Source organism: Amia ocellicauda, unplaced genomic scaffold (genome assembly GCF_036373705.1).
Source record: "Amia ocellicauda isolate fAmiCal2 unplaced genomic scaffold, fAmiCal2.hap1 HAP1_SCAFFOLD_55, whole genome shotgun sequence".
NCBI classification, from domain to species: domain Eukaryota; kingdom Metazoa; phylum Chordata; class Actinopteri; order Amiiformes; family Amiidae; genus Amia; species Amia ocellicauda.
In genome coordinates, this window is record NW_027102985.1 from 435,688 (window position 1) to 456,810 (window position 21,123).

Genomic DNA, 21,123 nt, shown 5'->3' on the forward strand with positions numbered 1-21,123 from the left:
CCCACACAGCTGTGAAGTGCCTAGGAACGACGACATGGATCCACTCCTCACACTGCAAACTTGCCAATCGAGGCGATCAGCACAACCCTGGTGGAGAACAGAGGGATAAAGGAATTGTTCTTCCACATCAGATTTGACATTACTGTATGTATGCAGGCCCTTGTAATTGCTTTTCCAATACTGCCAACTGGTTATTGATGATTGATTTCACATTGTGGTACGAGTATCGAGTGAAATGCGTGCTATCCACCTCAACAACACAGCGATAACATGGAGCCGGCAGGTGATCCAGGTCACAATAGAGGTCAAGCAGTGGGAGGAGGAAGACGTGGTGGTCAAAGGTGTAGCGTAAGGTACACTTATAAAATTCAATTAAAGAAGTGAATTTATAGTATCACCTTATCACGAATCCTGGAATCTTGTAGAACTCATTTTCTGTAATAATTGGATGCAGACACCAATTCCAAAGATATAAATTGTCAAATTTATTCAAAAACAAAGACTAAATGTAGCACTACACTAATTATACAAAAGGGAAAAACTAATTAAAATTCAACTCTAGATCAACAAATCAAAGACAAATCACTTCCGTGACCAAATCAAAGACCATGGGATCGCATATGATAACACACAAATCATTAAACAAAAAAGGTTATAAACACATTGACTACAATACCGGTTAGTAAGACGAAGGTGAGTCTCTCATTAGTATTGTTAGTCAGACATTCAATAACTACGCAGGTTAGTATTTATGTCAGGTAACTTCTCGTTATATATATATCAGTCTCATTAACGTTTAGGTGGAGAGAAAGATCCTATCATTACTTGTTACCACAATTTCCCTTAACTGATTATTATTCAATGATTAAGGATAGGCAGGGCCACCTATAATCTGGTGTCTATTAACTTGTGTCAATTTCAGACTAAACAGTTAAACAGGAATGAGAAGATATTTCTCGGCGTTGTCAGATTTTATTTCTAAAATTATCAACAAAACAGTTGAATGCAACACACATTTATATTTAAGAAAACTAAATGATATTACACATTCTAGAGTTATGAATCACAGATTAACATTTCTAATTGATTTCTCAAATGTCATGAATCATGAACTCCAAACTGTTAAACTTATGTGAACTTCGTCGCAGAGAGGCCTCTCTGGCTTCGGGCTCAGATAACAGCACACGGCACGAGGTCCGTGTGGTTTGGAACAAAGGCAGTCCGGTTCGGCTTTGTCCAAGAACTTCCACTCAGTCGATGCACCTGGAAGTTGGGGTTTCGCGAATGTAGAGTCTTTTCCAAACAGATTTTCCACTGGTTTGAAGGCTCCAAGGTAGTGCACAAAATCTTCTTTGTAAGCAGGGTTCCACCGTAGTTACTTGAAGACAAAGTCTTTGAGGAAAGCAGGGCCCTGTTTATTCCAAGGGTCAAGTTTCTTAAGACTCAAATAGCTATTTAAGTGACTGACACTTTCGTATTCAGTCGACTTAGTCAATTGTCCAGCTGTAAAACTCCACTGATCAGGTGGGTCTGTGAAGTTATTTATTTAATAAAGTCCTTTAAAATAATTCTTCGCTCAATCTCCTTCTCCCAGTTTAACTCTTCTGTTGCCGGCAAAGACTTGGTTGGTTTCTGATTCCGGTTCTGGCAACAGAGCTACAGGTTGAGCTGTGGCAGCGAGATTCTGGTTCAGGTGAGAGAGAGAGAGAGAGAAAGACTGTCCGCTGTTCCTTATAGTCTGTCAGATCAGTAGGTGATTGGTCCCTGAGTTCTTGAGATTCGATTTCGGTTTCAGCCCCAAGTGTCCTATTGGAGGGAGGCTTTATTTATGACTGATGTCAATCCATGCCATCTTTTGGAAATGCCGGTTGGCCTGGGTTCGTAGCTCTATGTCGGGATTTCGGCTCTCATCCACTTCAAAGAGTTTTTATCACCTACAGGCCCCTTTCTCCAGACATCTCATAGCAGAATTCCAAAGTATTTGGCCTCTTCTCGGTGCCATCCTCCCCAAAACTGTCACTTTGATGCAAACCAGTTCCAAGCTGATGAGCTAAGGAAATCTGATAACTTTGGGGGGGGAGAGGTCTTCTTTAGATCAGTGCTTCAGCTCAGAGCCCAAATGCTCTTATCAAAATACACCCAACATAACGCTACATATGTATGTATGTATGTATATATGTGTAGAAGGAAAATTAGAAATTATTTTCTTACACCTGTTTTTCTCTCTTGTATACTTAAGAAAGATACGGTCAAGCTAGAAGGTCAGCCCAGAAGATAGTTTGATTTCTGTTTGTTATTTACGATGAGAACCTTGGAGACATTGTCAAACGGTATGACCTACGTGCCTGTTCCCTAAAACCATGTGTTGACCTATGAACTCTGTTCTATAATGATATATGTTCTGCTTAGTTAGCCTTTAAGATAACATTGTAATGACTTTCTAGCATGTATAGATGTATATATGTATGTATATATATATATATATATATATATATGTATGTATGTATGTCCAATTGCTTTGACAATACAAATGAATTGAATTGAGAGGAAGAGAGAGAGAGAGAGAGAGAGAAAGAGAGAGAGAGAGACAGACAGACAGACAGACAGACAGCTCAGCGATGACATCACGAGCCTCTCTCAGCTGACTGCTATGACATCACAGAGCACGTACATTCCGATGCTTGTCGTCTGTCAACCACTCAGTCACTGCTAGCCAGACTGTCCCTAAGACAAAGTGTACAATACTTCAATTATATCTCCTCCAGACTGAAAGAGAGTATTACGAGCTACGATGAAGTTACCCAAGAGACGTATAAAGCTTGCAGCACCTGGTATTTCCAGGAGGTCACCCATCCAAGTACTGACCAGGACCTGCCCCGTTCAGCTTACGCGATCTGACGAGATCGAGCGCGTTCAGGACGGTGTGGACACAAGCCGAGAGGCCTGGCTGCATGATGTCTCTTAATGGTTGGCGGGTATTGACGGAACTTCCAGCAAAAAAAAAAAAAAAGAAAAACGGAGGGAAAAATATCAGTGCAGCAAAGGATGTTGAAAGTAGCCAGGTACGTGTACAATACTTCAATTATATCTCCTCCAGACAGAAAGAGAGTATTAAGAGCTACGATATAGTTACCCAGGAGACGTAAAAAGCTTGCAGCACCAGGTTTTTCTAGGAGGTCTCACATTCAAGTACTGACCAGGTCCTGCCCCGTTTAGCTTCCGAGATCTGATGAGATCGGGCGCATTCAGGACAATGTGTCCGCATGCCAAGAGGCCTGGCTACATGATGTCTCTTAAAGGCTGGAGGATATTGACGGAACTTCCAGCAAAATAATGAAGAAAAAAGAAAAATGGAGGGAAAAATATCAGTGCAGCAAAGGGTGTTGAAAGTAACCGGGTACGTGTACAATATTTCAATTATATCTCCTCCAGACTGAAAGAGAGTATTAAGAGCTACGATAAAGTTACCCAGCAGACGTAAAAAGCTGGCAGCACCTGGTATTTCCAGGAGATCTCCCATCCAAGTACTGACCAGGTCCTGCCCCGTTTCGTTTCCGAGATCTGACGAGATCGGGCGCGTTCAGGTCTGTGTGTCCGCAAGCCGAGATGCCTGGTTGCATGATGTCTCTTAAAGGCTGGCGGTTATTGATGGAACTTCCAGAAAAAAGAAAAAATAAAAAGAAAAATGGCGGGAAAAATATCAGTGCAGCAAAGGGTGTTGAAAGTAGCCGGGTATGTGTACAATTCTTCAATTATATCTCCTCCAGACAGAAATAGAGTATTAAAAGCTACGATGAAGTTACCCAGGAGACGAAAAAGCTTGCAGCACCTGGTATTTCCAGGAGGTCAGCCATCCAAGTACTGACGAGGCCCTGCACCGTTTAGCTTCCGAGATCTGATGAGATCGACCGCGTTCAGGACGGTGTGGCCGCAAGCCAAGCAGCCTGGCTGCATGATGTCTCTTAAAGGCTGGAGGGTATTGACGGAACTTCCGGCAAAAAAAAAAAGAAAAAAGAAAAATGGAGGAAAAAATATCAGTGCAGCAAAGGGTGTTGAAAGTAGCCGGGTATGTGTACAATTCTTCAATTATATCTCCTCCAGACTGAAAGAGAGTATTACGAGCTACGATGAAGTTACCCAAGAGACGTATAAAGCTTGCAGCACCTGGTATTTCCAGGAGGTCCCACATTCAAGTAATGACCAGGCCCTGCCCCGTTTAGCTTCCGAGATCTGACGAGATGGGGCGCGTTCAGGACGGTGTGGTTGCAAGCCAAGAGGCCTGGCTGTATGATGTCTCTTAAAGGCTGGAGGGTATTGATGGAACTTCCAGCAAAAAAAAAAAAAAAAAGAAAAACGGAGGGAAAAATATCAGTGCAGCAAAGGGTGTTGAAAGTAGCCGGGTACGTGTACAATTCTTCAATTATATCTCCTCCAGACTGAAAGAGAGTATTAAGAGCTACGATGAAGTTACACAGGATACGTAAAAAGCTTGCATCACCTGGTATTTCCAGGAGGTCACCCATCCAAGTACTAACCAGGCCCTGGCCCGTTTAGTTTCCAAGGTCTGACGAGATCGGGCGCGTTCAGGACGGTGTGGCCGCAAGCCAAGAGGCCTGGCTGCATGATGTCTCTAAATGGCTGGAGGATATTGACAGAACTTCCAGCAAAAAAAAATGAAAAAAGAAAAATGGAGGGAAAAATATCAGTGCAGCAAAGGGTGTTAAAAGTAGCCGGGTACGTGTACAATACTTTAATTATATCTCCTCCAGACAGAAAGAGAGTATTACGAGCTACGATGAAGTTACCCAAGAGACGTATAAAGCTTGTAGCACCTGGTATTTCCAGGAGGTCACCCATCCAAGTACTGACCAGGACCTGCCCCGTTCAGCTTACGCGATCTGACGAGATCGAGCGCGTTCAGGACGGTGTGGACACAAGCCGAGAGGCCTGGTTGCATGATGTCTCTTAATGGTTGGCGGGTATTGACGGAACTTCCAGCAAAAAAAAAAAAAAAGAAAAACGGAGGGAAAAATATCAGTGCAGCAAAGGATGTTGAAAGTAGCCAGGTACGTGTACAATACTTCAATTATATCTCCTCCAGACAGAAAGAGAGTATTAAGAGCTACGATATAGTTACCCAGGAGACGTAAAAAGCTTGCAGAACCAGGTATTTCCAGGAGGTCCCACATTCAAGTAATGACCAGGCCCTGCCCCGTTTAGCTTCCGAGATCTGACGAGATGGGGCGCGTTCAGGACGGTGTGGTTGCAAGCCAAGAGGCCTGGCTGTATGATGTCTCTTAAAGGCTGGAGGGTATTGATGGAACTTCCAGCAAAAAAAAAAAAAAAAAATAGAAAAAGGGAGGGAAAAATATCAGTGCAGCAAAGGGTGTTGAAAGTAGCCGGGTACATGTACAATTCTTCAATTATATCTCCTCCAGACAGATAGAGAGTATTAAGAGCTACGATAAAGTTACCCAGGAGACGTAAAAGCTTGCAGCACTAGGTATTTCCAGGCGGTCTCACATTCATGTACTTACCAGGTCCTGCCCCGTTTAGCTTCCGAGATCTGACGAGATCGGGCGCGTTCAGTATGGTGTGGCCGCAAGCCGAGATGCCTGGCTGCATGATGTCTCTTAAAGGCTGGCGGGTATTGACGGAACTGCCAGCAAAAAAAAAAAGAAAAATACAGGGAAATATACCAGTGCAGCAAAGGGTGTTGAAAGTAGCCGGGTACGTGTACAATTCTTCAATTATATCTCCTGGAGACAGAAAGAGAGTATTAAGAGCTACGATGAAGTTACCCAGGAGACGTAAAAAGCTTGCAGCACTGGTATTTCTAGGAGGTCTCCCATCCAAGTACTGACCAGACCCTGCCCCGTTCAGCTTCCGAGATCTGACGAGATCGGGCGCATTCAGGACGGTGTGGCCACAAGCCGAAAGGCCTGGCTGCATGATGTCTCTTAAAGGTTGTCGGGTATTGACGGAACTTCCAGCAAAAGAAAAAAAAAAAAAAAATAGAAAAATGGAGGGAAAAATATCAGTGCAGGAAAGGGTGTTGAAAGTAGCCGGGTACGTGTACAATTCTTCAATTATATCTCCTCCAGACAGATAGAGAGTATTAAGAGCTACGATAAAGTTACCCAGGAGACGTAAAAGCTTGCAGCACCAGGTATTTCCAGGAGGTCTCACATTCAAGTACTGACCAGGTCCTGCCCCGTTTAGCTTCCGAGATCTGACGAGATCGGGCGCGTTCAGGACGGTGTGGCCACAAGCCGAGATGTCTGGCTGCATGATGTCTCTTAAAGGCTGGCGGGTATTGACGGAATTTCCAGCAAAAAAAAAAAAAAAAAAAATAGAAAAATGGAGGGAAAAATATCAGTGCAGGAAAGGGTGTTGAAAGTAGCCGGGTACGTGTACAATTCTTCAATTATATCTCCTGGAGACAGAAAGAGAGTATTAAGAGCTACAATGAAGTTACCCAGGAGACGTAAAAGGCTTGCAGCACCTGGTATTTCTAGGAGGTCTCCCATCCAAGTACTGACCAGGCCCTGCCCCGTTTAGCTTCCGAAATCTGACGAGATTGGGCGCGTTCAGGATGATGTGGCCGCAAGCCGAGATGCCTGGCTGCATGACGTCTCTTAAAGGCTGGCGGGTATTGACGGAACTGCCAGCAAAAAAAAAAAAGAAAAATAGAGGGAAATATACCAGTGCAGCAAAGGGTGTTGAAAGTAGCCGGGTACATGTACAATTCTTCAATTATATCTCCTGGAGACAGAAAGAGAGTATTAAGAGCTACGATGAAGTTACCCAGGAGACGTAAAAAGCTTGCAGCACCTGGTATTTCTAGGAGGTCTCCCATCCAAGTACTGACCAGGCCCTGCCCCGTTTAGCTTCCGAGATCAGATGAGATCGGGCGCGTTCAGGACGGTGTGGCCGCAAGCCAAGAGGCCTGGCTGCATGATGTCTCTTAAAGGCTGGCGGGTATTGACGGAACTTCCAGCAAAAAAAAAAAAAAAAAAAATGGAAAATGGAGGGAAAAATATCAGTGCAGCAAAGGGTTTTGAAAGTAGCCGGGTACGTGTACAATTCTTCAATAATATCTCCTACAGACTGAAAGAGAGTATTAAGAGCTATGATGAAGTTACCCAGGAGACGTAAAATGCTTGCAGCACCTGGTATTTCTAGGAGGTCTCCCATCCAAGTACTGACCAGGCCCTGCCCCGATAGCTTCCGAGATCTGACGAGATCGGGCGCGTTCAGGATGGTGTGGCCGCAAGCCAAGATGCCTGGCTGCATGACGTCTCTTAAAGGCTGGCGGGTATTGACGGAACTGCCAGCAAAAAAAAAAAAGAAAAATATAGGGAAATATACCAGTGCAGCAAAGGGTGTTGAAAGTAGCCGGGTACATGTACAATTCTTCAATTATATCTCCTGGAGACAGAAAGAGAGTATTAAGTGCTACGATGAAGTTACCCAGGAGACGTAAAAAGCTTGCAGCACCTGGTATTTCTAGGAGGTCTCCCATCCAAGTACTGACCAGGCCCTGCCCCGTTTAGCTTCCGAGATCTGACGAGATCGGGCGCATTCAGGACGGTGTGGCCACAAGCCGAAAGGCCTGGCTGCATGATGTCTCTTAAAGGTTGGCGGGTATTGACGGAACTTCCAGCAAAAAAAAAAAAAAAAAAAAATAGAAAAATGGAGGGAAAAATATCAGTGCAGGAAAGGGTGTTGAAAGTAGCCGGGTACGTGTACAATTCTTCAATTATATCTCCTGGAGACAGAAAGAGAGTATTAAGAGCTACGATGAAGTTACCCAGGAGACGTAAAAAGCTTGCAGCACCTGGTATTTCTAGGAGGTCTCCCATCCAAGTACTGACCAGGCCCTGCCCCGTTTAGCTTCCGAGATCTGACGAGATCGGGCGCATTCAGGACGGTGTGGCCACAAGCCGAAAGGCCTGGCTGCATGATGTCTCTTAAAGGTTGGCGGGTATTGACGGAACTTCCAGCAAAAAAAAAAAGAAAAAAGAAAAATGGAGGGAAAAATATCAGTGCAGCAAAGGGTTTTGAAAGTAGCCGGGTACGTGTACAATTCTTCAATAATATCTCCTACAGACTGAAAGAGAGTATTAAGAGCTATGATGAAGTTACCCAGGAGACGTAAAAAGCTTGCAGCACCTGGTATTTCCAGGAGGTCACCCATCCAAGTACTGACCAGGCCCTGCCCCGTTAGCTTCCGAGATCAGATGAGATCGGGCGCGTTCAGGACGGTGTGGCCGAAAGCCGAGAGGCCCAGCTGCATGATGTCTCTTTAAGGCTGGCGGGTATTGACGGAACTTCCAGCAAAAGAAAAAAGAAAAAAGAAAAATGGAGGGAAAAATATCAGTGCAGCAAAGGGTTTTGAAAGTAGCCGGGTACGTGTACAATTCTTCAATAATATCTCCTACAGACTGAAAGAGAGTATTAAGAGCTATGATGAAGTTACCCAGGAGACGTAAAAAGCTTGCAGCACCTGGTATTTCTAGGAGGTCTCCCATCCAAGTACTGACCAGGCCCTGCCCCGTTAGCTTCCGAGATCTGACGAGATCGGGCGCGTTCAGGATGGTGTGGCCGCAAGCCGAGATGCCTGGCTGCATGACGTCTCTTAAAGGCTGGCGGGTATTGACGGAACTGCCAGCAAAAAAAAAAAAGAAAAATAGAGGGAAATATACCAGTGCAGCAAAGGGTGTTGAAAGTAGCCGGGTACGTGTACAATTCTTCAATTATATCTCCTGGAGACAGAAAGAGAGTATTAAGAGCTACGATGAAGTTACCCAGGAGACGTAAAAAGCTTGCAGCACCTGATATTTCTAGGAGGTCTCCCATCCAAGTACTGACCAGGCCCTGCCTTGTTTAGCTTCCGAGATCTGACGAGATCGGGCGCATTCAGGACGGTGTGGCCACAAGCCGAAAGGCCTGGCTGCATGATGTCTCTTAAAGGTTGGCGGGTATTGACGGAACTTCCAGCAAAAAAAAAAAAAAAAAATAGAAAAAAGAAAAATGGATGGAAAAATATCAGTGCAGCAAAGGGTGTTGACAGTAGCTGGATACGTGTGCAATACTTCAATTATATCTCCTCCAGACAGAGAGAGAGTATTAAGAGCTACGATAAAGTTACCCAGGAGACGTAAAAGCTTGCAGAACTAGGTATTTCCAGCAGGTCTCACTTTCATGTACTGACCAGGTCCTGCCCCGTTTAGCTTCCGAGATCTGACGAGATCGGGCGCGTTCAGGATGGTGTGGCCGCAAGCCGAGATTCCTGGCTGCATGATGTCTCTTAAAGGCTGGCGGGTATTGACGGAACTGCCAGCAAAAAAAAAAATGAAAAATAGAGGGAAATATACCAGTGCAGCAAAGGGTGTTGAAAGTAGCCGGGTACGTGTACAATTCTTCAATTATATCTCCTGGAGACAGAAAGAGAGTATTAAGAGCTACGATGAAGTTACCCAGGAGACGTAAAAAGCTTGCAGCACCTGGTATTTCCAGGAGGTCACCCATCCAAGTACTGACCAGGCCCTGCCCCGTTAGCTTCCGAGATCTGATGAGATCGGGCGCGTTCAGGACGGTGTGGCCGCAAGCCAAGAGGCCTGGCTGCATGATGTCTCTTAAAGGCTGGCGGGTATTGACGGAACTTCCAGCAAAAAAAAAAAAAAAAAAAAATGGAAAATGGAGGGAAAAATATCAGTGCAGCAAAGGCTGTTGAAAGTAGCCGGGTACGTGTACAATACTTCAATTATATCTCATCCAGACTGAATGAGAGTATTAAGAGCTACGCTGAAGTTACCCAGGAGACGTAAAAAGCTTTCAGCACCTGGTATTTCCAGGAGGTCACCCATCCAATTACTGACCAGGCCCTGCCCAGTTTTTCTTCCGAGATCTGACGAGATCTTGCGTCTTCAGGATGGTGTGGCCGCAAGCCGAGATGCCTGGCTGCATGATGTCTCTTAAAGGTTGGCGGGTATTGACGGAACTTCCAGCAAAAAAGAAATATAAAAAAAGAAAAAAGAAAAATGGATGGAAAAATATCAGTGCAGCAAAGGGTGTTGACAGTAGCTGGATACGTGTACAATACTTCAATTATATCTCCTCCAGACAGAGAGAGAGTATTAAGAGCTACGATGAAGTTACCCAGGAGACGTAAAAAGCTTGCAGCACCTGGTATTTCTAGGAGGTCTCCCATCCAAGTACTGACCAGGCCCTGCCCCGTTTAGCTTCCGAGATCTGACGAGATCAGGCGCATTCAGGACGGTGTGGCCACAAGCCGAAAGGCCTGGCTGCATGATGTCTCTTAAAGGTTGGCGGGTATTGACGGAACTTCCAGCAAAAAAAAAAAAGAAAAAAGAAAAATGGAGGGAAAAATATCAGTGCAGCAAAGGGTTTTGAAAGTAGCCGGGTACGTGTACAATTCTTCAATAATATCTCCTACAGACTGAAAGAGAGTATTAAGAGCTATGATGAAGTTACCCAGGAGACGTAAAAAGCTTGCAGCACCTGGTATTTCCAGGAGGTCACCCATCCAAGTACTGACCAGGCCCTGCCCCGTTAGCTTCCGAGATCAGATGAGATCGGGCGCGTTCAGGACGGTGTGGCCGCAAGCCAAGAGGCCTGGCTGCATGATGTCTCTTAAAGGCTGGCGGGTATTGACGGAACTTCCAGCAAAAAAAAAAAAAAAAAAAATGGAAAATGGAGGGAAAAATATCAGTGCAGCAAAGGCTGTTGAAAGTAGCCGGGTACGTGTACAATACTTCAATTATATCTCCTCCAGACAGATAGAGAGTATTAAGAGCTACGATGAAGTTTCCCAGGAGACGTAAAATGCTTGCAGCACCAGGTATTTCCAGGAGGTCTCACATTCAAGTCCTGACCAGGTCCTGCCCCGTTTAGCTTCCGAAATCTGACGATATCATGCGCATTCAGGACGGTGTGGCCGAAAGCCGAGAGGCCCAGCTGCATGATGTCTCTTTAAGGCTGGCGGGTATTGACGGAACTGCCAGCAAAAAAAAAAAAGAAAAATAGAGGGAAATATACCAGTGCAGCAAAGGGTGTTGAAAGTAGCCGGGTACGTGTACAATTCTTCAATTATATCTCCTGGAGACAGAAAGAGAGTATTAAGAGCTACGATGAAGTTACGCAGGAGACGTAAAAAGCTTGCAGCACCTGGTATTTCTAGGAGGTCTCCCATCCAAGTACTGACCAGGCCCTGCCTTGTTTAGCTTCCGAGATCTGACGAGATCGGGCGCATTCAGGACGGTGTGGCCACAAGCCGAAAGGCCTGGCTGCATGATGTCTCTTAAAGGTTGGCGGGTATTGACGGAACTTCCAGCAAAAAAAAAAAAAAAAAATAGAAAAAAGAAAAATGGATGGAAAAATATCAGTGCAGCAAAGGGTGTTGACAGTAGCTGGATAAGTGTGCAATACTTCAATTATATCTCCTCCAGACAGAGAGAGAGTATTAAGAGCTACGATAAAGTTACCCAGGAGACGTAAAAGCTTGCAGAACTAGGTATTTCCAGGAGGTCTCACTTTCATGTACTGACCAGGTCCTGCCCCGTTTAGCTTCCGAGATCTGACGAGATCGGGCGCGTTCAGGATGGTGTGGCCGCAAGCCGAGATGCCTGGCTGCATGATGTCTCTTAAAGGCTGGCGGGTATTGACGGAACTGCCAGCAAAAAAAAAAATGAAAAATAGAGGGAAATATACCAGTGCAGCAAAGGGTGTTGAAAGTAGCCGGGTACGTGTACAATTCTTCAATTATATCTCCTGGAGACAGAAAGAGAGTATTAAGAGCTACGATGAAGTTACCCAGGAGACGTAAAAAGCTTGCAGCACCTGGTATTTCCAGGAGGTCACCCATCCAAGTACTGACGAGGCCCTGCCCCGTTTAGCTTCCGAGATCTGACGAGATCGGGCGCATTCAGGACGGTGTGGCCACAAGCCGAAAGGCCTGGCTGCATGATGTCTCTTAAAGGTTGGCGGGTATTGACGGAACTTCCAGCAAAAAAAAAAAAAAAAAATAGAAAAAAGAAAAATGGATGGAAAAATATCAGTGCAGCAAAGGGTGTTGACAGTAGCTGGATACGTGTGCAATACTTCAATTATATCTCCTCCAGACAGAGAGAGAGTATTAAGAGCTACGATAAAGTTACCCAGGAGACGTAAAAGCTTGCAGAACTAGGTATTTCCAGGAGGTCTCACTTTCATGTACTGACCAGGTCCTGCCCCGTTTAGCTTCCGAGATCTGACGAGATCGGGCGCGTTCAGGATGGTGTGGCCGCAAGCCGAGATGCCTGGCTGCATGATGTCTCTTAAAGGCTGGCGGGTATTGACGGAACTGCCAGCAAAAAAAAAAATGAAAAATAGAGGGAAATATACCAGTGCAGTAAAGGGTGTTGAAAGTAGCCGGGTACGTGTACAATTCTTCAATTATATCTCCTGGAGACAGAAAGAGAGTATTAAGAGCTACGATGAAGTTACCCAGGAGACGTAAAAAGCTTGCAGCACCTGGTATTTCCAGGAGGTCACCCATCCAAGTACTGACGAGGCCCTGCCCCGTTTAGCTTCCGAGATCTGACGAGATCGGGCGTGTTCAGGACGGTGTGGCCACAAGCCAAGAGGCCGGGCTGCATGATGTCTCTTAAAGGCTGGCGGGTATTGACAGAACTTCCAGCAAAAAATAAAAAATAAATAAATAGAAAAATGGAGGGAAAAATATCAGTGCAGGACAGGGTGTTGAAAGTAGCCGGGTACATGTACAATTCTTCAATTATATCTCCTCCAGACTGAATGAGAGTATTAAGAGCTACGCTGAAGTTACCCAGCAGATGTAAAAAGCTTTCAGCACCTGGTATTTCCAGGAGGTCACCCATCCAATTACTGACCAGGCCCTGCCCAGTTTTTCTTCCGAGATCTGACGAGATCTTGCGTCTTCAGGATGGTGTGGCCGGAAGCCGAGATGCCTGGCTGCATGATGTCTCTTAAAGGTTGGCGGGTATTGACGGAACTTCCAGCAAAAAAAAAATATAAAAAAAGAAAAAAGAAAAATGGATGGAAAAATATCAGTGCAGCAAAGGGTGTTGACAGTAGCTGGATACGTGTACAATACTTCAATTATATCTCCTCCAGACAGAGAGAGAGTATTAAGAGCTACGATGAAGTTACCCAGGAGACGTAAAAAGCTTGCAGCACCTGGTATTTCTAGGAGGTCTCCCATCCAAGTACTGACCAGGCCCTGCCCCGTTTAGCTTCCGAGATCTGACGAGATCAGGCGCATTCAGGACGGTGTGGCCACAAGCCGAAAGGCCTGGCTGCATGATGTCTCTTAATGGTTGGCGGGTATTGACGGAACTTCCAGCAAAAAAAAAATATAAAAAAAGAAAAAAGAAAAATGGATGGAAAAATATCAGGGCAGCAAAGGGTGTTGACAGTAGCTGGATACGTGTACAATACTTCAATTATATCTCCTCCAGACAGATAGAGAGTATTAAGAGCTACGATAAAGTTACCCAGGAGACGTAAAAGCTTGCAGCACCAGGTATTTCCAGGAGGTCTCACATTCATGTACTGACCAGGTCCTGCCCCGTTTAGCTTCCGAAATCTGACGATATCATGCGCATTCAGGACGGTGTGGCCGAAAGCCGAGAGGCCCAGCTGCATGATGTCTCTTTAAGGCTGGCGGGTATTGACGGAACTTCCAGCAAAAAAAAAAAGAAAAAAGAAAAATGGAGGGAAAAATATCAGTGCAGCAAAGGGTTTTGAAAGTAGCCGGGTACGTGTACAATTCTTCAATAATATCTCCTCCAGACAGAGAGAGAGTATTAAGAGCTACGATAAAGTTACCCAGGAGACGTAAAAGCTTGCAGCACTAGGTATTTCCAGGAGGTCTCACTTTCATGTACTGACCAGGTCCTGCCGCGTTTAGCTTCCGAGATCTGACGAGATCGGGCGCGTTCAGGATGGTGTGGCCGCAAGCCGAGATGCCTGGCTGCATGATGTCTCTTAAAGGCTGGTGGGTATTGACGGAACTGCCAGCAAAAAAAAAAAGAAAAATAGAGGGAAATATACCAGTGCAGCAAAGGGTGTTGAAAGTAGCCGGGTACGTGTACAATTCTTCAATTATATCTCCTGGAGACAGAAAGAGAGTATTAAGAGCTACGATGAAGTTACCCAGGAGACGTAAAAAGCTTGCAGCACCTGGTATTTCTAGGAGGTCTCCCATCCAAGTACTGACCAGGCCCTGCCCCGTTTAGCTTCCGAGATCTGACGAGATCGGGCGCATTCAGGACGGTGTGGCCACAAGCCGAAAGGCCTGGCTGCATGATGTCTCTTAAAGGTTGGCGGGTATTGACGGAACTTCCAGCAAAAAAAAAAAGAAAAAAAGAAAAAAGAAAAATGGATGGAAAAATATCAGTGCAGCAAAGGGTGTTGACAGTAGCTGGATACGTGTACAGTACTTCAATTATATCTCCTCCAGACAGAGAGAGAGTATTAAGAGCTACGATAAAGTTACCCAGGAGACGTAAAAGCTTGCAGAACTAGGTATTTCCAGGAGGTCTCACTTTCAAGTACTGACCAGGTCCTGCCCCGTTTAGCTTCCGAGATCTGACGAGATAGGGCGCGTTCAGGATGGTGTGGCCGCAAGCCGAGATGCCTGGCTGCATGATGTCTCTTAAAGGCTGGCGGGTATTGACGGAACTGCCAGCAAAAAAAAAAAAGAAAAATAGAGGGAAATATACCAGTGCAGCAAAGGGTGTTGAAAGTAGCCGGGTACGTGTACAATTCTTCAATTATATCTCCTGGAGACAGAAAGAGAGTATTAAGAGCTACGATGAAGTTACCCAGGAGACGTAAAAAGCTTGCAGCACCTGGTATTTCTAGGAGGTCTCCCATCCAAGTACTGACCAGGCCCTGCCCCGTTTAGCTTCCGAGATCTGACGAGATCGGGCGCATTCAGGACGGTGTGGCCACAAGCCGAAAGGCCTGGCTGCATGATGTCTCTTAAAGGTTGGCGGGTATTGACGGAACTTCCAGCAAAAAAAAAAAAAAAAAAAAGAAAAAAGAAAAATGGATGGAAAAATATCAGTGCAGCAAAGGGTGTTGACAGTAGCTGGATACGTGTACAGTACTTCAATTATATCTCCTCCAGAAAGAGAGAGAGTATTAAGACCTACGATAAAGTTACCCAGGAGACGTAAAAGCTTGCAGAACTAGGTATTTCCAGGAGGTCTCACTTTCATGTACTGACCAGGTCCTGCCCCGTTTAGCTTCCGAGATCTGACGAGATAGGGCGCGTTCAGGATGGTGTGGCCGCAAACCGAGATGCCTGGCTGCATGATGTCTCTTAAAGGCTGGCGGGTATTGACGGAACTGCCAGCAAAAAAAAAAAAGAAAAATACAGGGAAATATACCAGTGCAGCAAAGGGTGTTGAAAGTAGCCGGGTACGTGTACAATTCTTCAATTATATCTCCTGGAGACAGAAAGAGAGTATTAAGAGCTACGATGAAGTTACCCAGAAGACGTAAAAAGCTTGCAGCACCTGGTATTTCTAGGAGGTCTCCCATCCAAGTACTGACCAGGCCCTGCCCCGTTTAGCTTCCGAGATCTGACGAGATCGGGCGCATTCAGGACGGTGTGGCCACAAGCCGAAAGGCCTGGCTGCATGATGTCTCTTAAAGGTTGGCGGGTATTGACGGAACTTCCAGCAAAAAAAAAAAAAAAAAAAGAAAAATGGATGGAAAAATATCAGTGCAGCAAATGGTGTTGACAGTAGCTGGGTACGTGTACAATACTTCAATTATATCTCCTCCAGACAGATAGAGAGTATTAAGAGCTACGATAAAGTTACCCAGGAGACGTAAAAGCTTGCAGCACCAGGTATTTCCAGGAGGTCTCACATTCATGTACTGACCAGGTCCTGCCCCGTTTAGCTTCCGAGATCTGACGAGATCGGGCGCGTTCAGGACGGTGTGGCCGCAAGCCGACATGCCTGGCTGCATGAAGTCTCTTAAAGGCTGGCGGGTATTGACGGAATTTCCAGCAAAAAAAAAAAAAAAAAATAGAAAAATGGAGGGAAAAATATCAGTGCAGGAAAGGGTGTTGAAAGTAGCCAGGTACGTGTACAACTCTTCAATTATATCTCCTGGAGACAGAAAGAGAGTATTAAGAGCTACGATGAAGTTACCCAGGAGACGTAAAAAGCTTGCAGCACCTGGTATTTCTAGGAAGTCTCCCATCCAAGTACTGACCAGGCCGTGCCCCGTTTAGCTTCCGAGATCTGACGAGATCGGGCGCATTCAGGACGGTGTGGCCACAAGCCAAAAGGCCTGGCTGCATGATGTCTCTTAAAGGTTGGCGGGTATTGACGGAACTTCCAGCAAAAAAAAAAAAAAAAAAATAGAAAAATGGAGGGAAAAATATCAGTGCAGGAAAGGGTGTTGAAAGTAGCCGGGTACGTGTACAATTCTTCATTTATATCTCCTGCAGACTGAAAGAGAGTATTAAGAGCTACGATAAAGTTACCCAGGAGACGTAAAAGCTTGCAGCACCAGGTATTTCCAGGAGGTCTCACATTCATGTACCGACCAGGTCCTGCCCCGTTTAGCTTCCAAGATCTGACGAGATCGGGCGAGTTCAGGATGGTGTGGCCGCAAGCCGAGATGCCTGGCTGCATGATGTCTCTTAAAGGCTGGCGGGTATTGACGGAACTGCCAGCAAAAAAAAAAAAGAAAAATAGAGGGAAATATACCAGTGCAGCAAAGGGTGTTGAAAGTAGCCGGGTACGTGTACAATTCTTCAATTATAACTCCTGGAGACAGAAAGAGAGTATTAAGAGCTACGATGAAGTTACCCAGGAGACGTAAAAAGCTTGCAGCACCTGGTATTTCCAGGAGGTCACACATCCAAGTACTGACCAGGCCCTGCCCCGTTAAGCTTCCGAAATCTGATATGATCGGGCGCGTTCAGGACGGTGTGACTACAAGCCGAGAGGCCTGGCTGCATGATGTCTCTTAAAGGCTGGCGGATATTGACGGAACTTCCAGCAATAAAATAAAATAAAAAGAAAAATGGAGGGAAAAATATCAGTGCAGCAAAGGGTGTTGAAAGTAGGCTAGTACGTGTACAATTCTTCAATTATATCTCCTCCAGACAAAAAGAGAGTATTAAGAGCTACGATAAAGTTACCCAGGAGACGTAAAAGCTTGCAGCACCTGGTATTTCCAGGAGGTCTCACATTCAAGTACTGACCAGGTCCTGCCCCGTTTAGCTTCCGAGATCTGACGATATCATGCGCATTCAGGACGGTCTGGCCGAAAGCCGAGAGGCCCAGCTGCATGATGTCTCTTTAAGGCTGGCGGGTATTGACGGAACTTCCAGCAAAAAAAAAAAGAAAAAAGAAAAATGGAGGGAAAAATATCAGTGCAGCAAAGGGTTTTGAAAGTAGCCGGGTACGTGTACAATTCTTCAATTATATCTCCTGGAGACAGAAAGAGAGTATTAAGAGCTACGATGAAGTTACCCAGGAGACGTAAAAAGCTTGCAGCACCTGGTATTTCTAGGAGGTCTCCCATCCAAGTACTGACCAGGCCCTGCCCCGTTTAGCTTCCGAGATCTGACGAGATCAGGCGCATTCAGGACGGTGTGGCCGAAAGCCAAGAGGCCTGGCTGCATGATGTCTCTTAAAGGTTGGCGGGTATTGACGGAACTTCCAGCAAAAAAAAAAAAAAAAAAAATAGAAAAATGGAGAGAAAAATATCAGTGCAGGAAAGGGTGTTGAAAGTAGCCGGGTACGTGTACAATTCTTCAATTATATCTCCTGCAGACTGAAAGAGAGTATTAGGAGCTACGATAAAGTTACCCAGGAGACGTAAAAGCTTGCAGCACCTGGTATTTCCAGGAGGTCTCACATTCAAGTACTGACCAGGTCCTGCCCCGTTAAGCTTCCGAGATCTGACGATATCATGCGCGTTCAGGATGGTGTGGCCGAAAGCCGAGAGGCCCGGCTGCATGATGTCTCTTTAAGGCTGGCGGGTATTGACGGAACTTCCAGCAAAAAAATAAAATAAAAAGAAAAATGGAGGGAAAAATATCAGTGCAGCAAAGGGTGTTGAAAGTAGCCTAGTACGTGTACAATTCTTCAATTATATCTCCTGTAGACAGAAAGAGAGTATTAAGAGCTACGATGAAGTTACCCAGGAGACGTAAAAGCTTGCAGCACCAGGTATTTCCAGGAGGTCTCACATTCATGTACCGACCAGGTCCTGCCCCGTTTAGCTTCCAAGATCTGACGAGATCGGGCGAGTTCAGGATGGTGTGGCCGCAAGCCGAGATGCCTGGCTGCATGATGTCTCTTAAAGGCTGGCGGGTATTGACGGAATTTCCAGCAAAAAAAAAAAAAAAAATAGAAAAATGGAGGGAAAAATATCAGTGCAGGAAAGGGTGTTGAAAGTAGCCGGGTACGTGTACAATTCTTCAATTATATCTCCTGGAGACAGAAAGAGAGTATTAAGAGCTACGATGAAGTTACCCAGGAGACGTAAAAAGCTTGCAGCACCTGGTATTTCTAGGAGGTCTCCCATCCAAGTACTGACCAGGCCCTGCCCCGTTTAGCTTCCGAGATCTGACGAGATCGGGCGCATTCAGGACGGTGTGGCCACAAGCCGAAAGGCCTGGCTGCATGATGTCTCCTAAAGGTTGGCAGGTATTGACGGAACTTCCAGCAAAAAAAAAAAAAAAAAATGGATGGAAAAATATCAGTGCAGCAAAGGGTGTTGACAGTAGCTGGGTACGTGTACAATACTTCAATTATATCTCCTGGAGACAGAAAGAGAGTATTAAGAGCTACGATGAAGTTACCCAGGAGACGTAAAAAGCTTGCAGCACCTGGTATTTCTAGGAGGTCTCCCATCCAAGTACTGACCAGGCCCTGCCCCGTTTAGCTTCCGAGATCTGACGAGATCTGGCGCATTCAGGACGGTGTGGCCACAAGCCGAAAGGCCTGGCTGCATGATGTCTCCTAAAGGTTGGCGGGTATTGACGGAACTTCCAGCAAAAAAAAAAAAAAAAAAATGGAGGGAAAAATATCAGTGCAGCAAAGGGTGTTGAAAGTAGCCGGGTACGTGTACAATTCTTCAATTATATCTTCTCCAGACTGAAAGAGAGTATTAAGAGCTACGATGAAGTTCCCCAGGAGACGTAAAAAGCTGGCAGCACCTGGTATTTCCAGGAGGTCTCACATTTAAGTACTGACCAGGTCCTGCCCCGTTTAGCTTCCGAGATCTGACAAGATCGGGCAAGATCGGGCAAGATCGGGCGCGATCAGGACGGTGTGGCCGCAAGCCAAGAGGCCGGGCTGCATGATGTCTCTTAAAGGCTGGCGGGTATTGACGGAACTTCCAGCAAAAAATAAAAAATAAATAAATAGAAAAATGGAGGGAAAAATATCAGTGCAGGACAGGGTGTTGAAAGTAGCCGGGTACATGTACAATTCTTCAATTATATCTCCTCCAGACTGAATGAGAGTATTAAGAGCTACGCTGATGTTACCCAGGAGATGTAAAAAGCTTTCAGCACCTGGTATTTCCAGGAGGTCACCCATCCAATTACTGACCAGGCCCTGCCCAGTTTTTCTTCCGAGATCTGACGAGATCTTGCGTCTTCAGGACGGTGTGGCCTCAAGCCAAGAGGCCTGGCTGCATGATGTCTCTTAAAGGTTGGCGGGTATTGACGGAACTTCCAGCAAAAAAAAAAAAAAAAAAAAAATGGAAAATGGAGGGAAGAATATCAGTGCAGCAAAGGCTGTTGAAAGTAGCCGGGTACGTGTACAATACTTCAATTATATCTCCTCCAGACAGATAGAGAGTATTAAGAGCTACGATGAAGTTTCCCAGGAGACGTAAAAGGCTTGCAGCACCAGGTATTTCCAGGAGGTCTCCCATCCAAGTACTGACGAGGCCCTGCCCCGTTTAGCTTCCGAGATCTGATGAGATCGGACGTGTTCAGGACGGTGTGGCCGCAAGCCAAGAGGCCGGGCTGCATGATGTCTCTTAAAGGCTGGCGGGTATTGACGGAACTTCCAGCAAAAAATAAAAAATAAATAAATAGAAAAATGGAGGGAAAAATATCAGTGCAGGACAGGGTGTTGAAAGTAGCCGGGTACATGTACAATTCTTCAATTATATCTCCTCCAGACTGAATGAGAGTATTAAGAGCTACGATGAAGTTACCCAGGAGATGTAAAAAGCATTCAGCACCTGGTATTTCCAGGAGGTCACCCATCCAATTACTGACCAGGCCCTGCCCAGTTTTTCTTCCGAGATCTGACGAGATCTTGCGTCTTCAGGACGGTGTGGCCTCAAGCCAAGAGGCCTGGCTGCATGATGTCTCTTAAAGGCTGGAGGGTATTGATGGAACTTCCAGCAAAAAACAAAAGAAAAAAGAAAAATGGAGGGACAAATATCAGTGCAGCAAAGCGTGTTGAAGGTAGCCGGGTACGTGTACAATTCTTCAATTATATCTCCTCCAGACAGATAGAGAGTATTACGAGCTACGATAAAGTTACCCAGGAGACGTAAAAGCTTGCAGCACCAGGTATTTCCAGGAGGTCTCACATTCAAGTACTGACCAGGTCCTGCCCCGTTTATCTTCCGAGATCTGACGAGATCGGGCGCGTTCAGGACGGTGTGGCCGCAAGCCGAGATGCCTGGCTGCATGATGTCTCTTAAAGGCTGGCGGGTATTGACGGAACTGCCAGCAAAAAAAAAAAGAAAAATAGAGGGAAATATACCAGTGCAGCAAAGGGTGTTGAAAGTAGCCGGGTACGTGTACAATTCTTCAATTATATCTCCTGGAGACAGAAAGAGAGTATTAAGAGCTACGATGAAGTTACCCAGGAGACGTAAAAAGCTTGCAGCACCTGGTATTTCCAGGAGGTCACACATCCAAGTACTGACCAGGCCATGCCCCATTTAGCTTCCGAAATCTGATATGATCGGGCGCGTTCAGGACAGTGTGACTACAAGCCAAGAGGCCTGGCTGCATGATGTCTCTTAAAGGCTGGCGGATATTGACGGAACTTCCAGCAAAAAAATAAA

At 45.6% G+C, this 21,123-nt stretch overlaps 16 non-coding genes and 35 pseudogenes across 16 annotated transcripts; all 51 read right to left on the bottom strand.

Moving 5' to 3' along the window:
• Window positions 1-2,816: 2,816 nt before the first annotated feature.
• LOC136738169 (uncharacterized) lies at window positions 2,817-2,935 on the bottom strand (annotated as a pseudogene).
• Window positions 2,936-3,148: 213 nt separating this feature from the next.
• Window positions 3,149-3,267, bottom strand: LOC136738190 (uncharacterized; annotated as a pseudogene).
• Window positions 3,268-3,483: 216 nt separating this feature from the next.
• LOC136738223 (uncharacterized) lies at window positions 3,484-3,602 on the bottom strand (annotated as a pseudogene).
• A 215-nt stretch (window positions 3,603-3,817) lies between these two features.
• Window positions 3,818-3,936, bottom strand: LOC136738101 (uncharacterized; annotated as a pseudogene).
• Window positions 3,937-4,152: 216 nt separating this feature from the next.
• Window positions 4,153-4,271, bottom strand: LOC136738185 (uncharacterized; annotated as a pseudogene).
• A 215-nt stretch (window positions 4,272-4,486) lies between these two features.
• LOC136738008 (uncharacterized) lies at window positions 4,487-4,605 on the bottom strand (annotated as a pseudogene).
• Window positions 4,606-4,820: 215 nt separating this feature from the next.
• On the bottom strand, window positions 4,821-4,939 carry LOC136738172 (uncharacterized; annotated as a pseudogene).
• Window positions 4,940-5,152: 213 nt separating this feature from the next.
• On the bottom strand, window positions 5,153-5,271 carry LOC136738245 (uncharacterized; annotated as a pseudogene).
• A 217-nt stretch (window positions 5,272-5,488) lies between these two features.
• LOC136738143 (uncharacterized) lies at window positions 5,489-5,607 on the bottom strand (annotated as a pseudogene).
• A 209-nt stretch (window positions 5,608-5,816) lies between these two features.
• Window positions 5,817-5,934, bottom strand: LOC136738094 (uncharacterized; annotated as a pseudogene).
• Window positions 5,935-6,154: 220 nt separating this feature from the next.
• LOC136737984 (uncharacterized) lies at window positions 6,155-6,273 on the bottom strand (annotated as a pseudogene).
• Window positions 6,274-6,493: 220 nt separating this feature from the next.
• Window positions 6,494-6,612, bottom strand: LOC136738022 (uncharacterized; annotated as a pseudogene).
• Window positions 6,613-6,822: 210 nt separating this feature from the next.
• Window positions 6,823-6,941, bottom strand: LOC136738224 (5S ribosomal RNA). Its single transcript, XR_010812569.1, has one exon. It is a non-coding gene; the product is annotated as a 5S ribosomal RNA (ribosomal RNA).
• Window positions 6,942-7,160: 219 nt separating this feature from the next.
• Window positions 7,161-7,278, bottom strand: LOC136738015 (uncharacterized; annotated as a pseudogene).
• A 210-nt stretch (window positions 7,279-7,488) lies between these two features.
• LOC136738064 (5S ribosomal RNA) lies at window positions 7,489-7,607 on the bottom strand. The gene has a single exon (XR_010812551.1). It is a non-coding gene; the product is annotated as a 5S ribosomal RNA (ribosomal RNA).
• A 221-nt stretch (window positions 7,608-7,828) lies between these two features.
• On the bottom strand, window positions 7,829-7,947 carry LOC136738076 (5S ribosomal RNA). Its single transcript, XR_010812552.1, has one exon. It is a non-coding gene; the product is annotated as a 5S ribosomal RNA (ribosomal RNA).
• Window positions 7,948-8,163: 216 nt separating this feature from the next.
• Window positions 8,164-8,281, bottom strand: LOC136737971 (uncharacterized; annotated as a pseudogene).
• Window positions 8,282-8,497: 216 nt separating this feature from the next.
• Window positions 8,498-8,615, bottom strand: LOC136737921 (uncharacterized; annotated as a pseudogene).
• Window positions 8,616-8,825: 210 nt separating this feature from the next.
• LOC136737898 (5S ribosomal RNA) lies at window positions 8,826-8,944 on the bottom strand. Its single transcript, XR_010812518.1, has one exon. It is a non-coding gene; the product is annotated as a 5S ribosomal RNA (ribosomal RNA).
• A 224-nt stretch (window positions 8,945-9,168) lies between these two features.
• LOC136738239 (uncharacterized) lies at window positions 9,169-9,287 on the bottom strand (annotated as a pseudogene).
• A 210-nt stretch (window positions 9,288-9,497) lies between these two features.
• Window positions 9,498-9,615, bottom strand: LOC136738171 (5S ribosomal RNA). Its single transcript, XR_010812562.1, has one exon. It is a non-coding gene; the product is annotated as a 5S ribosomal RNA (ribosomal RNA).
• A 220-nt stretch (window positions 9,616-9,835) lies between these two features.
• Window positions 9,836-9,954, bottom strand: LOC136738146 (uncharacterized; annotated as a pseudogene).
• A 225-nt stretch (window positions 9,955-10,179) lies between these two features.
• LOC136738285 (5S ribosomal RNA) lies at window positions 10,180-10,298 on the bottom strand. The gene has a single exon (XR_010812587.1). It is a non-coding gene; the product is annotated as a 5S ribosomal RNA (ribosomal RNA).
• Window positions 10,299-10,515: 217 nt separating this feature from the next.
• On the bottom strand, window positions 10,516-10,633 carry LOC136738194 (5S ribosomal RNA). The gene has a single exon (XR_010812564.1). It is a non-coding gene; the product is annotated as a 5S ribosomal RNA (ribosomal RNA).
• A 548-nt stretch (window positions 10,634-11,181) lies between these two features.
• LOC136738253 (5S ribosomal RNA) lies at window positions 11,182-11,300 on the bottom strand. Its single transcript, XR_010812572.1, has one exon. It is a non-coding gene; the product is annotated as a 5S ribosomal RNA (ribosomal RNA).
• Window positions 11,301-11,524: 224 nt separating this feature from the next.
• On the bottom strand, window positions 11,525-11,643 carry LOC136738208 (uncharacterized; annotated as a pseudogene).
• Window positions 11,644-11,853: 210 nt separating this feature from the next.
• LOC136737879 (5S ribosomal RNA) lies at window positions 11,854-11,972 on the bottom strand. The gene has a single exon (XR_010812499.1). It is a non-coding gene; the product is annotated as a 5S ribosomal RNA (ribosomal RNA).
• A 224-nt stretch (window positions 11,973-12,196) lies between these two features.
• On the bottom strand, window positions 12,197-12,315 carry LOC136738209 (uncharacterized; annotated as a pseudogene).
• Window positions 12,316-12,525: 210 nt separating this feature from the next.
• LOC136737908 (5S ribosomal RNA) lies at window positions 12,526-12,644 on the bottom strand. The gene has a single exon (XR_010812527.1). It is a non-coding gene; the product is annotated as a 5S ribosomal RNA (ribosomal RNA).
• Window positions 12,645-12,865: 221 nt separating this feature from the next.
• LOC136738165 (uncharacterized) lies at window positions 12,866-12,984 on the bottom strand (annotated as a pseudogene).
• Window positions 12,985-13,209: 225 nt separating this feature from the next.
• LOC136738286 (5S ribosomal RNA) lies at window positions 13,210-13,328 on the bottom strand. Its single transcript, XR_010812588.1, has one exon. It is a non-coding gene; the product is annotated as a 5S ribosomal RNA (ribosomal RNA).
• A 558-nt stretch (window positions 13,329-13,886) lies between these two features.
• LOC136738192 (uncharacterized) lies at window positions 13,887-14,005 on the bottom strand (annotated as a pseudogene).
• Window positions 14,006-14,214: 209 nt separating this feature from the next.
• On the bottom strand, window positions 14,215-14,333 carry LOC136738088 (5S ribosomal RNA). Its single transcript, XR_010812553.1, has one exon. It is a non-coding gene; the product is annotated as a 5S ribosomal RNA (ribosomal RNA).
• Window positions 14,334-14,556: 223 nt separating this feature from the next.
• LOC136738240 (uncharacterized) lies at window positions 14,557-14,675 on the bottom strand (annotated as a pseudogene).
• A 210-nt stretch (window positions 14,676-14,885) lies between these two features.
• Window positions 14,886-15,004, bottom strand: LOC136738099 (5S ribosomal RNA). Its single transcript, XR_010812555.1, has one exon. It is a non-coding gene; the product is annotated as a 5S ribosomal RNA (ribosomal RNA).
• A 553-nt stretch (window positions 15,005-15,557) lies between these two features.
• Window positions 15,558-15,676, bottom strand: LOC136738112 (5S ribosomal RNA). The gene has a single exon (XR_010812557.1). It is a non-coding gene; the product is annotated as a 5S ribosomal RNA (ribosomal RNA).
• Window positions 15,677-15,892: 216 nt separating this feature from the next.
• Window positions 15,893-16,011, bottom strand: LOC136738028 (uncharacterized; annotated as a pseudogene).
• Window positions 16,012-16,229: 218 nt separating this feature from the next.
• LOC136738014 (uncharacterized) lies at window positions 16,230-16,348 on the bottom strand (annotated as a pseudogene).
• A 218-nt stretch (window positions 16,349-16,566) lies between these two features.
• LOC136738158 (uncharacterized) lies at window positions 16,567-16,685 on the bottom strand (annotated as a pseudogene).
• A 210-nt stretch (window positions 16,686-16,895) lies between these two features.
• On the bottom strand, window positions 16,896-17,014 carry LOC136738117 (uncharacterized; annotated as a pseudogene).
• Window positions 17,015-17,229: 215 nt separating this feature from the next.
• Window positions 17,230-17,348, bottom strand: LOC136738249 (uncharacterized; annotated as a pseudogene).
• A 216-nt stretch (window positions 17,349-17,564) lies between these two features.
• LOC136737974 (uncharacterized) lies at window positions 17,565-17,683 on the bottom strand (annotated as a pseudogene).
• A 553-nt stretch (window positions 17,684-18,236) lies between these two features.
• On the bottom strand, window positions 18,237-18,355 carry LOC136738160 (uncharacterized; annotated as a pseudogene).
• Window positions 18,356-18,572: 217 nt separating this feature from the next.
• LOC136738125 (5S ribosomal RNA) lies at window positions 18,573-18,691 on the bottom strand. Its single transcript, XR_010812558.1, has one exon. It is a non-coding gene; the product is annotated as a 5S ribosomal RNA (ribosomal RNA).
• A 210-nt stretch (window positions 18,692-18,901) lies between these two features.
• LOC136737910 (5S ribosomal RNA) lies at window positions 18,902-19,020 on the bottom strand. Its single transcript, XR_010812529.1, has one exon. It is a non-coding gene; the product is annotated as a 5S ribosomal RNA (ribosomal RNA).
• A 211-nt stretch (window positions 19,021-19,231) lies between these two features.
• Window positions 19,232-19,370, bottom strand: LOC136738252 (uncharacterized; annotated as a pseudogene).
• Window positions 19,371-19,591: 221 nt separating this feature from the next.
• LOC136738237 (uncharacterized) lies at window positions 19,592-19,710 on the bottom strand (annotated as a pseudogene).
• Window positions 19,711-19,931: 221 nt separating this feature from the next.
• LOC136737935 (uncharacterized) lies at window positions 19,932-20,050 on the bottom strand (annotated as a pseudogene).
• A 221-nt stretch (window positions 20,051-20,271) lies between these two features.
• On the bottom strand, window positions 20,272-20,390 carry LOC136738261 (uncharacterized; annotated as a pseudogene).
• A 215-nt stretch (window positions 20,391-20,605) lies between these two features.
• LOC136737993 (uncharacterized) lies at window positions 20,606-20,724 on the bottom strand (annotated as a pseudogene).
• Window positions 20,725-20,933: 209 nt separating this feature from the next.
• Window positions 20,934-21,052, bottom strand: LOC136738167 (uncharacterized; annotated as a pseudogene).
• Between the last annotated feature and the right edge of the window lie 71 nt (window positions 21,053-21,123).